The sequence below is a fragment of the Mytilus galloprovincialis genome, chromosome 11 (assembly GCF_965363235.1).
Source record: "Mytilus galloprovincialis chromosome 11, xbMytGall1.hap1.1, whole genome shotgun sequence".
Taxonomy (NCBI): domain Eukaryota; kingdom Metazoa; phylum Mollusca; class Bivalvia; order Mytilida; family Mytilidae; genus Mytilus; species Mytilus galloprovincialis.
Genome location: NC_134848.1, coordinates 38,800,480 through 38,810,694, shown reverse-complemented (window position 1 = coordinate 38,810,694; position 10,215 = coordinate 38,800,480).

The window sequence follows — 10,215 nt, the reverse complement described above, 5'->3', positions numbered from 1 at the left end:
TTCTGAACCTAAAGAATCTAGTCTTGTCTAGAGTTTGTAGTTATTATTCAGTTATTTTGAAATATTTTGCCTGTACTCAATCAAGTTTATGAGATAGTTTTAGATATTTTGCCTGTACTCAATCAAGTTTATGAGATATTTTTTAGATATTTTGCTTGTACTCAATCAAGTTTATGATATTTTTAGATATTTTGCCTGTACTCAATCAAGTTTATGAGATATTTTTAGATATTTTGCCTGTACTCAATCAAGTTTTTTGATATTTTTAGATATTTTGCCTGTACTCAATCAAGATGATTCAGTTATTTTTTTATATCAAGTTTATTCAGTTATTTTCAGATATTTTGCCTGTACTCCATAAAGTTTATTCAGTTATTTTTAGATATTTTGTCTGTACTCAATCAAGTTTATTCAGATATTTTTAGATATTTTGCCTGTACTCAATCAAGTTTATTCAGTTAATTTTCGATATTTTTCCTGTACTCAATCAAGTTTATTCAGTTATTTTTAGATATTTTGCCTGTACTCAATCAAGTTTATTCAGTTATTTTTAGATATTTTGCCTGTACTCAATCAAGTTATTCAGTTATTTTTAGATATTTTACCTGTACTCAATCAAGTTTATTCAGATATTTTTAGATATTTTGCCTTTACTCAATCAAGTTTATTCAGTTAATTTTAGATACTTTGCCTGTACTCAATCAAGTTTATTCAGATATTTTTATATATTTTGACTGTACTATATCAAGTTAATTCAGTTATTTTAAGATATTTTGCCTGTATTCAATCAAGTTTATTCAGTCATTTTTAGATATTTTGCCTGTACTCAATCAAGTTTATTCAGTTTTTTTCAGATATTTTGCCTGTACTCACTCAAGTTATTCAGTTATTTTTAGATATTTTGCCTGTACTCAATCAAGTTTATTCAGTTAATTATAGATATTTTGCCTGTACTCAATCAAGTTGATTCAGATATTTTTAAATATTTTGCCTATACTCAATCAAGTTTATTCAGATATTTTTAGATATTTTGCCTGTACTCAATCAAGTTTATTCAGTTATTTTTAGATATTTTGCCTGTACTCAATCAAGTTTATTCAGTTATTTTTCGACATTTTGCCTGTACTCAATCAAGTTTATTCAGTTATTTCGCCTGTACTCAATTAAGTTATTCAGTTATTTTTTAGATATTTTGCCTGTACTCAATCAAGTTTATTCAGCTGCTTTTCTGACAATTAAGGAGGTAGACCTAGGTTTAGAGAAATAACTCATAAAATCATCAGTACGTTTGTTTTTAATTGTTTGACTGTTTGAATTAAAAGAAATACCGACATAGCTAGATAATACAATTAATTATCTAATTACTAAAAATCAACCTACCATTTTTTTCTTAAAATGTCCAGTACCAAGTCTGGAAAAAAGCAGTTTTTATCTTATAGTTCGTTTTTGTGTGAGTTGCATTGTCGTTTGTTTTTTGTAGCACTTACCTGTTTATGTTGTTTCGTTGTTTCCCTCTTATAGTTGATGTGATTTAGTTTGTAATCCTAATTTGTTTTCTCACAATCTATTTAGACTTTTGAACGGCGGTATACTACTGTATCCTCTATTTATTACGTCAACCATTTTCATAAATATATTCTAAGGTGCTTTGTTACATATATAGATTATTTCCAATCTATTTCAGGTACATGCTTAAATTATATTGCTAAAACTTTACTTTTACAAACGCATTACTAATTTAAAGAGTTTTCTCCCTGCACCAAGGTCTACCCCTTAAATATGTTGTTGTTGTGTACAGGTAAACAGTAACCACTGGAAAGTATAGACACAGAGTGAACATATCTTAATTGACTATAATCAACTGATGAGTTTATAGGGTGTTCGGGATATGCAGAGTAAAGCGAGTTTTGTACTGCTATAACAAACAATGCTTTAAAAACATTAACGGTGCCAATTTTTCTGCACTCTTCAGTGTTGCTCGTGGTCAAAATATTTGAAATCCAAAGTTTATATAAAAGTAAAGAGCTATAATACAAAAGTCCCAAAAAGTATATCCAAAATCGTGAAAGGAACCAGGGCTTTGCATGAGGGAGATACATTCCTTAATTTATAATAAATTCTTACATTTTGTCACAGCAAATTTTAACTACACAAAAAATCCGTATTTTCATGCCAGTACCAAAGTACTAGCTACTGGGCTGGTGATACCCTCGAGGACTATAACAGTCAAAGGCCATTGATATACCGGGACTGCATTATTCGTTTGTCAAATATAAATGAAGATATGGGATAAACGTTCATGACACAGAACCCTATTAGGCATCATTAAAGCTATACTCAAGTTATAATCGTAATAGTACTATTTCTTATTTTGACACAGATACATAGTATAGATCAACCAATGCGTGATGGTTTCCAAAACTTTACGGAGTGTCATTTTTTTCATCTTTCCTCCTCATAACTCTGTTGGAACAATTTCAGCAAAAGGAGCACACGAATATTAAACTGATAAAATAATTAATAAAGTTGTAGACGAAACCATAAAATGAAGAGAACACTTTTATTTGATTTTGCCATTTGATTAGAGACTTTACGTTTTGAATTTTCCTCTGAGTATTTTTGTGATTTTACTTTTCACCTGAAAAAAATATTTTTTGTTGGCTGTCATGTTCATTCACAGAACTTTATTTGACAGGTGGTTGTGTGTAGCAACTCAAATTATTCTCTGGATTTACTATCCATTAAAAATGCCAATGATAAGAACGACACAGTGTCTGAACTTGCAGACACTATAATATTGCAAGAGAACTCCAAAGTAGACCAATTTGATAACAGGATCCAAAGAATAATGGGTAATTTCATTATTAGAAAATGGAAATAACGTAACGTCATTGGTTGAATTTCCATTGTTTATGACATTTTTTAACCAATCACGATGTTTTGGTCTACACTTTTGAAATTTTTACCCAGGATGCATTAGATTCTGAAACGGCGAATTTGATAACAGGATTAAAAATCCAAAGTTTGAATACATGGTTATTTTCAACGGTTTATTTTCAGCATATCAACATGTTACAGAACCCCATAATTAAAACGTTTCTTGAAATCAAAGTAAGTTTAATTTTCTACCCACATTTGGATCAACTTGAAAACTGGACCCAAAACAAAAATATAAATACATGTTTAAATTCATCATATCAAATAACATCAAAACATTCAATTTTCGTTAAAATCAAACTAAAATTTATTTTGGACCCTTTAAACCTTAATGTGAACTAATTTGTAAACAGGTTTAAAACCAAAATTCTAAATACACGGTTAGATTCAGCATATCAACGATCCTAAAAAAATCAATTTTTGTTGATATCAAAGTTACATTTTGGACCCTTTGGACCTCAATATGGACCAATTTATAGACGGCTCCAAAATTCAAAATCTAATACATCGTTGGTTTCCTCACATAAAATACCCCAAGAATTAGACTTGGAACATATATGTCGTCCTCTTCTTCTTCTTTCAGAAACTTCCTCTTGTGGTTAGGAGCATTTTCAATCTCTTGATTATACACAATGGGATTATATTCAGGATATATTAAAAGACGATGGGCTTATTTTACACGAACGATATTAAAAGTTGTTCACTTTGATACTTCGTTAAAAATAGTCTAAAATCTAAAATGACACCGATTCACTTTATGACATTAGTAAAACCGTGGTCTGCCACTATTAAATATCTGCATGTCTCTATATTCTAAAAGGCATCAGCTACCACTTTGGTACAGCAATTGCCTGTATACCGGTAATACATATATTATTGTTAACATCGACGTATTCCTAAGAACATATATATATCTCAACTGTCCTCCATGTACTTCTCACTTTTAACTGATCTTTATGTACGCCACTATTGTGTGTTCTGACAAGGATTGAAAGAAAGCTCAATTCAATGTGATTATTAATGGATGTTTATATTATGACAGAGCATTAATCTGACTTAACCTTTGTTGATGCAATTTATCACATAGATTCCTAGAAATTGTTTCAACCATATTAAAAAAATTGTTGTCGTTTGGAAGTATAGAACCCGCTAGTTTTCTGCAGTCAACAATTGATTAGCTTAATGTTTCCCTATTTTGAAAATTCGTAATCCACTAATCAATTCCAATTATGCTGTCACCTGCTTAAAAAAAAATTTTGCACTGCTGAATTTGAGAAAAGTGAAAATAACAACAGTTGAGATGTTTCACAGCAGATAATAAACATCTGTCCAGTCTGGAGATTAGATTTCTATTTATATCTTATTACTTTTTGTATTTTCCTGTAATAGTGTTTGATCCAGAAATAATTAAAAGCATTTCAAATCTCCCGCAAGTATGCTACTACATTAAGACATACTTAAAACTGCAACTATTATGAACATGAAATGGTCATTTTATAACAGGGATAGATATGGTATCATAAGCAGTCTTTTAAAGTAGCCCTGATTGTGTATGACACAGACTTGTATACCTGTATTATTTTCCTATGTATCATTCTTTCTATCTCTTTTTTCAATGGAATGTCAATTATCATAGCTGGAAACGGTGGAGCTACTCACTATTTGCCATTACATATGGCAATGGTGGCCACTTCAATTCCAGTATTAGAATTCAAGGACTGTGGTACCTGTATGACGGACTCAGAGAATATCATATGTAGAAAGTGGGCTAAAAAAACAACAGAGACAACAGCCAAAGTCAGGATATAGACAGAGCTATGCACTTTACATTTTACATCAATTAAAAATTTAAAAGGAATTTTATGTAAATTTTATGATTTTGAGAAAGAAAAAAAATGTATTTCTGTTCCACATTATAGGGGAAAAAATTGGCTTTCCGTTCTTAAAAAAAAATTAGCTTTCCGTTCTTAAAAGAAAATTAGCATAATAAAACTGAACAAGAATGCAATGTCTCGCCTATTTTTCTCACTATTTTATGTTGAAAGTCTGAAAGATCAGGGTTTTATAACAAGTATCTTATAAACATAACATTTTTAAAGATCCATGATAATGAGATTAAGGTCAGGTAAACACTGTCACACAGAAATGTACATCTTGCAACTATTCCGTACACCAAATATAGTTGTCCTATTGTTTAAGGTAATTGAAAAACAGACCAAAACACAAAACTCAGCATTGACCAATGAACCATGGAAATGAGGTCAAGGTCATATGACACTGGCTTGACAGACATGCACACCTTACAATCATTCCATACACCAATCATAGTTGACATATTGCTATTAATATTTGAAAAACAGACACAACCAGATGCTCCGCAGGTCGCAGCTGTATACGACCGCAGAGGTCGAACCCTGAACGCTTGGGGCTAGTATGGACAAAACATGCAAACTGGATACAGCTCTGAATATGGATTGTGATTAAATAGTTGACACACCATAGGTTTCTGACACAGAATGAATTTGGTCTAATGAACTTAAAATGTGTTGGTTTTTTTTTTGCTTTTGAGCTATTCAGTATGCTGTTGAAAATTAATCCTTTTATATTTGTACAAATTTTCTTATTCATTTCTGAAATCTGAAAAAAGAAAATTTGAAACCCACCAATTTTTGTTCACCTCCTCCTTTCCCTTATTTCAAAAATGATCTCAATTCAAATTTCTTATAGAGTTTTCCACCAGAACTACTCAATGCATTTAAATACATCATAAAATTTAAAATGTCATACAGTCATGATTTCAGTTAATTTAACTACTATTCTGAACAAAGAAAGATAACTCCAATGCAATATTTTATATTGGCAAATTTCCAATGAAGTTTATTAACCTTAAGTTTTTGGCAAATTTCCAATGGAATTGATTAATAATAAAGTTTTTGGCAAATTTCCAATATACATAATTTTAGAGCAGTTTAGGTAAGATATTAAAATGAGTTTCATTCACCAACCTTACACTGCTTTCAAATTATGTTTTGTACTTAAGTAATTGTCCATTTACCTGGAAACCATTTTCCACCTTATTCATTAACGGTTAGAGCCATAACTCCCAAAGACAATTCGTACCATCTCTTTGTGGTATTCCAATATCCAAAATCTAAATACATGGTTAGATTCATCATATCAAATTAAAGAACCCCAAGAATTCAATTTTTGATGAATCAAATAAAGTTAAATTTTAGACCATTTAGACCTCAATGTGAACCAATTGATAACCAGTCCTAAATAATAAAAATCTAAATGCATTGTTAGATTCAGCATATTGAAGAACCCCATACATTCAATTTTTGTTGAAATCAAACAAAAGTTTAATTTTGGACCCTGATGTGGACCAACTTGAAAACTGGGCCCATAATCAAAAAATCTAAGTACATGTTTAGATTCAGCATATCAAAGAACCCCAAGGATTCAATTTTGGTTAAAATCAAACTGAGTTTAATTTTGGAACCTTTGGACCTTAATGTAGACCAATTTGAAAACGGGGCCAAAAATCAAGAATTTAAATACACGGTTAGATTCGGTATATCAGAGAACCCCAATAGTTCATTTTTTTATGAAATCAAACAAAGTTTAATTTTGGCCCCTTTTGGCCCCTAATTCTTTAGGACCAAAACTCCCAAAATCAATCCAACCTTCCTTTTGTATTCATAAACCTAGTGTTTAAATTTCATTTATTTCAGTTGACTTATACTAAAGTTATAGAGCGAAAAACAGACACAACCCCTAATTTGTAAACTGTTGGAACCAAAACTCAAAATATCATGTTATAGTGCGAAAACCAAGAAAATGCTAATTTGGGCCCTTTTTGGCCCCAAATTCCTAAAATGTTGGGACCAAAACTCCCAAAACAAATCCCAACCTTTCTTTTGTGTTCATAAACCTTGTGTTCAAATTTCATAGATTGCTATTCACTTTTACTAAAGTTAGAGTGCAAAAACTAAAAGTATTTGGACGACGGCGACGACGACGCCAACCTGATACCAATATATATACGACCAAAAAAATTTATTAATTTTTGCGGTCTTATAAAAACCAAGAATAAGGCTTATTTGGGCCCTTTTTGGCCCCCAATTCCCAAAATGTTGGGACCAAAACTCCCAAAGTCAATCCCAACCTTCCTTTTGTGGTCATAAACCTTGTTAAAATTTTATAGATTTCTATTTACTTATACTAAAGTTATTGTGCGAAAACCAAATGTCTTCGGACAACGACGACGACGACACAGACGCCAACGTGATACCAATATAGGACCCAAAAATTTAAATTTTTGTGGTCGTATAAAAATGGTGCTAGGTATTTTTTAGAGGTATTTCAATTAACTAAAACTGACATAGCTGATTTATGTAAAAAATGGACAAAGTAAACTAGTGTTTTCAAGCATGGAATATTCACCAGGAATGATTACACTAGTGATTTTGAACCAGGAATAATTAGACTAGTGATTTTGTAGCTGGAATAATTAGACTAGTGATTTTGTAGCTGGAATGATTGCACTAGTTGCCTACTGTGAACCAGGATTTATTACACTAGTATATATAAACTTATAAGACTCATACATTGATGAAGTATTTTGGTACTCACTTTGAGCACATGATAACACAAGAAAATGCTTTAGGCCAATTAAAATTAATTGATAGATTTTCATCCCCGCCCGCCCCTCTGAAATCTTCCCGCCCCGATTTTTTTTATTTTTGAAAAAATTACGATTTCCGGATTTTGTTCATTTCCGTTACCGGTAACCGTCGATAATTTCGTTTCATGTAAAATTTCCTGTTTCAAATTTCGGTTTTCGTATTTCTTAAAGTATTCTTACTGAATGATTAAGTCAATATAATCTGCTGATCTATGATGACAACATCATTTACCGAGAATAGAGATTGATTACGAGAAGGGCATGAAATATTCGGGTTACGAGTAATACGCTGTGTTCAAGAACGCAAATCACCGCAAGTCACACCTTCGATCTATTTTATTTATACAATGACTTTGTGTCAAGAAATTTGGACTGTGAATGAAACCCAAAAGCGTAAGAATCGTGGAACACATTTGACTGGAATAAAGAAATTGACACGAGCATGAACTTTTTAGTTCAGAAAATCGACAAACATACGCATTTTTAATTTATTAATTTTAGCAATTAAGCTCTTAGATTAAGAATTAGCCATGTCTTTCGTTTTTTGTAGAAAAAACAGCAAACATTATCTTTCCCAATACCCATTATAGAGTCATTAAACAACTTTATGTTCTACATTGTAACTATATATGCATCTTACATATTAAGGACGAAGAATATTATTTCAACACCGTTTGAGTTTTCATTTTATTCTGTACTTATCGTACTAGCATTGCATACCAATGCATTATGCTTCATTTTATTAGGACAACAAAACATTGCTTAGAAAGAAATACATTTGATGTAGGTAGTCCAACTGAAGAGAGCATTTCTCCACATTTCTGCTGTGTTCTATAAAATAGGTTTCTAAAGCGGCAATTACATGTAGAACAGTGGTTGCCAAATCATATATATTTATGAATTTGAAAAAGCGGCACCAGCATATGGAGTATATGTGTCTCAATTGATATGTGACTCTAAATCTAGCTCAAAGTACGTTGATTTTTGTTGAACGAGGAATACTGCTTTCTCAAAAGTTGCTAAGACAGGGCTATAAATCAATCAAATTAAGGTCATCACTCAAGCAATTTTATGGTCGCCATCGTGAGCTGAAAGGCCATTATGACAAAAGTGTGTCAGCAATCATATATATCTCTGTGATATTCTTCCTCAGTCGTAATAACCTTCTATCATTATCGAGCTGAACAAAGAAATAACATGACGGGTGTCGTATACGGTGCAGGTAATGTTTACCCTTCAGGAGCATTTGCCGATTTCACTCCTGGAATTTAGTGGAGCTCGTGTTGTTTCCTACTTATTATTTGTAACTGTTGATGTAAATGTCTATAGGTTTTATGAGTCTCTGGTTACTCCTTGGTTTTGATTGTTATTGTCTTATATAAAATACTTTATGGATGTATTTACATGATATATACTGCATATATTAATAGCACGTGACAAGAAGGTTTCATATGAAATAAAATTTAAAAAATAAAATCCTCCCACCCGCCCCATTTTTTTCAAAAATTTGGATGAAAATCTACTAATTAATTTTAGTTGGCCTTATTTACGAATTAAATTATTTTTTTCTCCAAAAACTGGAATCAAACTTTTTTTTCCCAAAAAAAACCATAGCCCCCTCCAAAAAATCAAGCCATTGCTACCTTAATAGATATAAACCAGTCACAACAGTTTTATGAAAACTGTTCATAGCACTTTAGAATTATTGTCTGAAACTGGAAAATATTCCCTTTTTATGAAAGAATTCCCATAACTCAGAAATGTATAATCTAAATTTAGAGAATTCAAAAGGCAGCTCACGTCAATAGACAATTCACCAAAGTTATAAACAATTCAACGAAGTTTCGTGCAAATTGGTTAAAGTGTATTTGAGACTGAGTTAATGTCCAACATGTGCACAACAGACTGACAGACGGAAGGGCAATGGTATACTGCAATACGTCCTGTAAAAAGGCATACAAAAAAAGCGTCAGATTTTCTCACATCCACATTTTTATCAAAAACAGTATTGAGTATCGAGCTAAGAGGTTTAGCATGACAAAGAATCAAAATTTTAACTACGAATAAAAGTAAAAGGCGACAAAGTCAAAAGTGTGAAATCATCTCAGAATAATATTGAATATGTTGAAAGGTGACAGAGTCAGGTGTCTGTTATCTTTGAAAACATCGAAAAGTTGACAGAAAGAGATTCCTTCATATTTTAATCACAATGTCTTTTAAAAAAACTAACCATAAGAATTAATGGAATGTGACAAAAGCAATTAAAAATTGTGATATCACGTATATCAATTATATCCTTGTAACAGAATGCAAAATACTACACATTTTCATAATATTATAGAATAATTTGTCCGTTAATTTACATTTAACTCAATTAGTTAATAATTTGATACAACCAAGCTTTCATATAACACTGATTTCCTTTTTTCTGTTGTTTCAAGTGATTTAACAATTCACTATTAAAGGAGAACATAAAACAAGAATGTGTCCATAGTACATGGATGTCCCACTCACACTATCATTTTCTATGTTCAGTAGACCGTGAAATTGGGGTCAAAACTCTGGCAGTCTGACATGAATACCTTACAATC